This window comes from Pinus tabuliformis, chromosome Q (assembly GCF_031772625.1).
Source record: "Pinus tabuliformis cultivar Carrire ecotype Pingquan chromosome Q, CPIR1, whole genome shotgun sequence".
Taxonomy (NCBI): domain Eukaryota; kingdom Viridiplantae; phylum Streptophyta; class Pinopsida; order Pinales; family Pinaceae; genus Pinus; species Pinus tabuliformis.
Genome location: NC_142296.1, coordinates 1,146,543,368 through 1,146,550,301, shown reverse-complemented (window position 1 = coordinate 1,146,550,301; position 6,934 = coordinate 1,146,543,368). Strand labels below are relative to the sequence as shown.

General features: G+C 35.8%; 1 pseudogene; it reads left to right on the top strand.

Annotated features, from left to right (window-relative positions):
• The first annotated feature begins 5,451 nt into the window (after positions 1-5,451).
• Positions 5,452-6,651, top strand: LOC149223639 (plant UBX domain-containing protein 7 pseudogene; annotated as a pseudogene).
• The last annotated feature ends 283 nt before the right edge of the window (positions 6,652-6,934 follow it).

Genomic DNA, 6,934 nt, shown 5'->3' with positions numbered 1-6,934 from the left:
CAGGTCTGGTAAGCAATTTCTTGAGCCAATAACTTATCAGGGACATATAATGGTAGCACATGAGGGGAAGCAATGCTTCCAAATACTCTAACATAGGTAAAAAACTCTTCCCCAAACCATCTTGTGACAGGGAGAATGTCAACTTCCGCTTCGGGGCGGAAATCTTTGGGTGTCCTTATTATACAACATTTTGTGCAGAGGTAACATGACTCCATGACAAATTCTATAAAAATGCGGGATAAACTTGGAATCCCACAATTCTTTATGATAAATGGGAATGGGTAAGGGATTATGTGTAGTCCACTTCCAACCCATTAAAGGAAATTTGGAAACATAACAGATTGCATCCATAACATAAGAAACTAAATAGAAAGGAGGATAAATCCTCTAAGTGGTAGTTCTTTTGGATCAGTAGTTCTAAATAGCCAAAGCTAAATTATCAGACAAAATCTGAGCCCAATCCATGATAGTGGCGTTAGTGGCTACATCTAATAGGGGTAGCCACTTAGATGAGAAATTGTTGATGTCGGGCCTTCCAAATAGTCTACATAGCATAGCAGCAGTAAAGCAATATGGGGAGGAGAGGGAACCAGTACTGTACATACCGTGTTTGTCCTTTTTTCAATGGTTCTTCCCTCGCCAACCAATTCTTGGTGCACTCTGCTAAATCTTCACTTTCTTTGGCGAACTTCTTCACAAACTTTTTGTTGTAGGCTGCTTGGGGCTCTGGTAGGTGATACATAAGCCTTAAATCTTGTGGAGTGAATGACCCAATGAGGTCTTGGCTCCGAGTCTTGAATTTTTTGTCTGTTATATCAGCACTGTCCAGTAACCATTTGACCATGTCTGTGTATGGAAGAATATTAGGTCTTGCCACTATTCAATGAAGGAATGAACATGCAAGTTCAGTGATTGATGCCTCAGACGACCTTTGTGAGTCTGCTATTGCTTTAACTTCCATGACTCTGGGGTTTTCTTCTTCGAGCAGATTGTACATGCCTTCCCAAGTGGTTAAGCCACCATCTTTGTTACAGGTGGTGTCTATGTATAAGGGCACCATCTCTTTGTCCTCATCAATCAGAGCTTTTCCCCTCTTTCCCATTATGCTCTGCAAACTGCTGCATATATTATTCTGCTTGTAGCTCCTACAAATTTACAATTAAGGAAAGAATAATGGTAAGAGATAAGGTGACGGGAAAGCTCTTTAATTCTAAAATCATATTAGATATATCACCCTATGTGAAACAACCTTTCGATCAGATCTAAATCTTATCTCATAAATGACCATCAACTAGCCACTAAATTTACATTAATGCCCATAACTCGGTATCGGATTACGAGAATTAGTTTATTGAACAATGAGCCCTACAGATCTGCGATAAAGCGATTTTGCGATTTGCTTCACAATGTCGCAGATCGCAATATCGCTAATATGTGTCATTAACAATCATTTATCACCTTATGTGTTTGCGAGATGTGATTTATGAGATGCCCTATCGCATATCGCTGGATTGGGATATTTCATTTAGGTGATACTTGCGGCATATGAAATACGTGATGTGCGATGAGTTTTTAAGGCATGCGATCTCGCATCGCGTTTTTCACAATTTCGAAAGCTTGTTTATATGATGTCCTCCATTACCTTTTGTGATGTAATGTTTTATTGTTGAAAGAACAATTTTATTCGGAACTTATCATAAAACTTAAGTTTTTTGGGTTTTAAGGGTGTTTTCTTAAGCTTATGATAGTGTGTTTTATTCAAAGGGAAACATAAGTGCTACTTTTTATTTTTTAGAAGGGTCCCCACTTATTTAGTTTTATTATTAATACTAAATAAAAAGGGGGTTGTTGCTGGCCACAACAGGTTCTAGGGCAATGCAGGTCTTTTTATTACTCCATGGTTCCTTAAATTTGATGCTAATACAATGGTGGTTTCCAAAATGTTGATCTGGTTCAGATTGCATAATCTTTCCCTTCATTTATGGCATCAAAAGATACTAGAAGGAATTGGGAACATGTTGGGGAGATATATCAAGATGGATACTCAAAGAACTGAAGAAGCAAACTACACATTTGCCATAATTTGTCTGGAGGTATACCTCAGCAAAGGACTTTATAACCGTATTCTCCTGACACATAACAATTAGTGTTGGACCCAGCTTTTAGATTTTCAAAACACAACTTTCAGGTGTCACCTTTTTCTGTAAACTAGACACTTACAAATCTCATGTCATATCCCAAAGAAAGACCTAAGGAAGAAAAGGAAACCATCTAAAAATCCTAGGGGATGGAAATTTCCATAGCAGTAACTTGATGAAGAAGAGGATGATGAGGAAATGGGAAATCCAATAAATGAGGAAACCAAAATCCCCAAGAAACGTCAGCAAATGAAGAAGGAATTAGGGTATCAAGTTTTCAAAATCAAAATGCACAAGTACTCCAATCCAAGACGCACAGAAGGAGGAGACAGGAGGATTCAAAGGTCCCTATTCATCTAAGAGTTTAGACTCAAACAAGGAAAATTAGAGGATGGTAGCATAAAACCAATTAGTCATTACACTTTGCACTCGTGATCAGGGAGGATGACGAAAAGTGGAAAAGAAAAAAGGTAGAAAATGGTAACTAAGTATTTTCACTTAGACCCAAGTTTTTCTTCTGGTCTCTTCTCTTTTGTTTTTCTGGGTCCCAGTATTTTACTGGCCTTGCTGAAAACTCTTGGAGCTTCTACAACATGTAATTTTATTTTCTTAAATAGAATTACGATTTTTCCTTGGGGAAGAAAGCTCATAACAATCCACAACATATAAATTTAAGTTTAAAAAATACAAAAGCACCTCACATAATAGGTGACTATTAACTTTATTTTATTTTCATGCATAAAAAAAATACATAATTGTAATACATAAAAAATATAGATTTTTTCTATTTCAAGAAATATAAATCTATTTTATCAAAAAACTCATACAATCCACAACATATAAATTTAGGTTTAAAAAAATTACCTTATATGATAGCAGTGTTCCACAATGATGTGTTTCCCAAGGTGGGTGGCATGCTCCCCACATTTCCCATGCTCTAGGGATGGGGGAATGCCTGGGGAAATGACAGGTACACTACCACAAATGTCGTCAAGTAGGGGTCAATAAAAATTCTTAACAAATTTGCCCCTTTCCCCACACCCACCTTTAGGGATATCAAGGAGATGTAGGGAGGAATATTTCCCCAAAAGAGGTGCTTATGGGCATCCCTGCTAAAAAAGGGTTGGGCATGCCCCCTGAATTTTGCATGAAAATAATAATTTGTGAATGGAGAAGCCTAATATTCAACCTTAATGCCCTACTAATGCTATGCAATTAATGATAATGTTAAATAAGTGACATTCTCTTTTATCTTTCAGTTTCATCCTTTTTCTTAGATTTTTAACAGTACCATTAATTGACTTGGGATGTTTGAGAGTGGTCTTGACCTCATTGGATTTTATATAGAAAAAGTAGAATTTTATATCCCATTGAAAATGCAGTAGACTTAACAATTTTTAGGATTTTAGGATTTCGGGAACTGCAATGTTTCAGTTGGATTTTTTCATGTATAAGGGCATGGAACTAATATTTAATCAAGAGCACCAAGCCCTCTATGTACCTCTATGTTGGCGTTGAATTTCGTAGCTATAGTCGGTCTTCATTATTAAAAATTTTATCCCTTAAAATATATATGTTATGATAAACACAAATATGGTTTTCAAGTCAATTAAAAAAGGGAAATTTCAAATTTTTAAATTCAATTTCTTGGCACAAAAAAAATCAAGTCGGCGTTCAAGAAGAGATACCCATACGTGATCTCTATTTTTCTACTGTTTTTCTATGGTTGAATTTATGAAGTATAATTGCTTAATGATAAACAAGAAGTATTAAAAATAATATCAATATCATTAGAAGTAATTATAAGATTCAAGAATTTGTGTTTGCATCTATTGCACTTGTAGAAACCAACAATTGGTGGCATTGATTATTGAACTCTTTCGTCATGACCCGAGTAAAATTGTACCTATCACTCAAACAAAATATTGACTTGACATGTTATATCTTATTTTAACTTGCTTAGAGGGTGATATTTATGATGAGGGTCCCACTATACGCAATAATTTTGATGATATCTAGGTATTTTTTGTAGCATGATTTTTTTGAATTATAGAGGTCATCTATAGTCACTTTGTTGATGTATTTTTTGTTCAAATATGAATTTCACTCTGTGTTATTTTGGTTATTTTGGTTATATGTACCCTTGCTATATATATGAGAAACTTTACATATTTGTGTATAATGGTTTGAATTAGTATGGGTGCACATGAATATTTGAATTTTTTCCCTTTCAAAATTTGAATATTTGTGTATTTTTTCATCAAGTAGTGTTTTTCTTTGGTTTCCAATTTTGGTGTTGACTAATTTGATCACTAGCCTAGTTCTGATAATATTGGTTGATAGTCAATTGTTCATCTTTAATTTTAAGTTTTGAGTCTTGAGCCTATATATTTATTAATGAACTTATACCAAGCCTTTGACCCATCAATTTTATTATTTTTGAGTTTGAATAATTTCACTTTACTATTTTAATCTTCAAACTTTAGTATGTATTATTTTGCTGAGTATTAATCATATGCTAGAATAATGAATGATGAATATAAATTAATATATGCAATATTTGATTATTTCTATTTCATTGAATCATGAATCAATATATTTCGTTATTAAATTTGAATTTAAATTATTCATATATATACATATTGCAAAGTCTCATCGTTTTTTTTTAATTTCCTTAAATTTTGGGGCTCCTCCCACACATCTAGTATGCATTTCCTTATTCAAATATACCCATATCCAAAAACTATCTAAAAAATTATATAATAGTTCATTATTAGTCTACTTTTTTTTCATATATAAAAATACATCTTTATAATAAATAAAAACATCTTGATATTATTTACTTACCCATGTGAATTAATCAATAAATATTAATTTGATTTCTATATTTCTTTATAGGTTCAAATCTCCTGAATCAATTTGAAGTCATTTTTTTTGGGCTGAATTAACCTATCGTCCAAACTTTGCACAATCTTAATAATAACGTCTTGCTAGTGTACACATAATTGTCCCATTCCATATACAATTAACCCCGCCTAAACTCAACCTAGATAAAATAAATAAAATTAAATTAATTAATTTGAATTGAGAAAACCTATTTGTCGCGTCGTCTTAATAATAATTTCCAACCACCCTACTATATAACATTGAGCTCTTCGTGGGTTTGCCAAAAGCATCAGAGACTTCTTTTGCGATAGGTAGTACGTTGTCTTCGTTTTGGGTTTTTCGGTGTATGTTTTCTACAGACATAGACATATATTTCTCGCTACTCTATCCTCAAATATTCAGTTTTCCGCGTAAGGAATCTCATTTAATGGAGTCCTCGGCAGAGAAAAACCAACAGATTGCTTCTTTTGTTGAAATAGTTGGGGAGTCCACAGAGAAGGCGCGGCAGTTTTTGCAGGCAACCAACTGGAAGCTCGACGAAGCAATACAACTATTCTATGCTCATTCAGATACTCAATTGCCCTCATCTCCACCTCTATTCTATGCTCATTCAGATACTCAATTGCCCTCATCTCCACCTCCTTTTAGTAGTGCTCCACTGGAAAGGCAAAGCCATGAAATTGACTCTCACTATGTACGCCCACCATTACCAGTTAAGAGGGAAGCATTATACGATGATTATTTCATCCAAAATGGAGATCGAAGATCGGCACAGTGGTCTACTCAACCAGCTAGTTCTGCCTGGGCTTTCTGGGATGAAGGAAATGATAAATTGGAAGCACTTTATCGCCCACCTTTGGAATTGATGTTCAAGGGCAGTTTTGAGCAGGCCAAATCTGAAGCTGCACGCCAGGGAAAATGGGTGATCGCAAATATACAATCCCCCAAAGAGTTCAGCTCTTATATGCTTAATAGAGACACTTGGGCCAACCAAGGTGTGAGGGAGAGCATTGGTGCAAGTTTCATTTTCTGGCAGATTTATGACGACAACGAAGAAGGAAGGAAGGTGTGCACCTACTATGGTTTGACAGAGATGCCATCAACACTTGTTATTGATTCCATCACCGGACAGAAAATGCAGGCTTGGACAGGCATGATCAACCCAGAGCGATTGTTAGAGGACTTGATACCTTTTATGGAAAACGGCCCCAAGGAATATAGCCATTCCAGGAGGGCCAGAGCAGATGAAGCGCGAGGGAAAGCTTTGGCTGTTTCTGCTTCTAATTTGGACATCAAAGAAGAAGACAGTCAACAAAACGCAGTGGAACCACGTGTGTACCCAGCATTGCCAGAGGAGCCACAAGGTGGTAAAGGAGTGAATATATGTAGGGTAGGTGTCCGTTTCCCTGATGGCAGGAGGGTGCAGAGGAAGTTTTTGCAGGGTGACCCAATACAGCTGCTTTGGTCCTTCTGTTCCTCCCAACTCGAAGAAGCTGCAGGTGGCAGGCAATTTAGATTGACAAACGCAATTCCTGGTGCGTCACCTGGAACATTGGATTATGATACCAACGTAAGCTTTGAAGACTCTGGAGTTTCCAATTCTCTGATCTCCATGACCTGGGAATGAGATTTCGACCAGCACAGTACGGTATATCAGTCTGCATGTTTGTTGATAGAAAAATGTTTGTGGGTACGAGTCTTATATTCTTTTTCCGTTTTCCACGGTTTTCTCATCCGATAATTTTAGGGTTTTGCATTTCTTGATTTCTGTATATCGGTTCATTCTGGCACCTTTTCACTTTATATCATCAGATTTTGATGATAAATCTTAAATCTTGAATTTTGATATAGATTTCATGAAACTTCAATCACTAAAGCTTTGTGGATTATTTTTTGGAACATGTGTTATT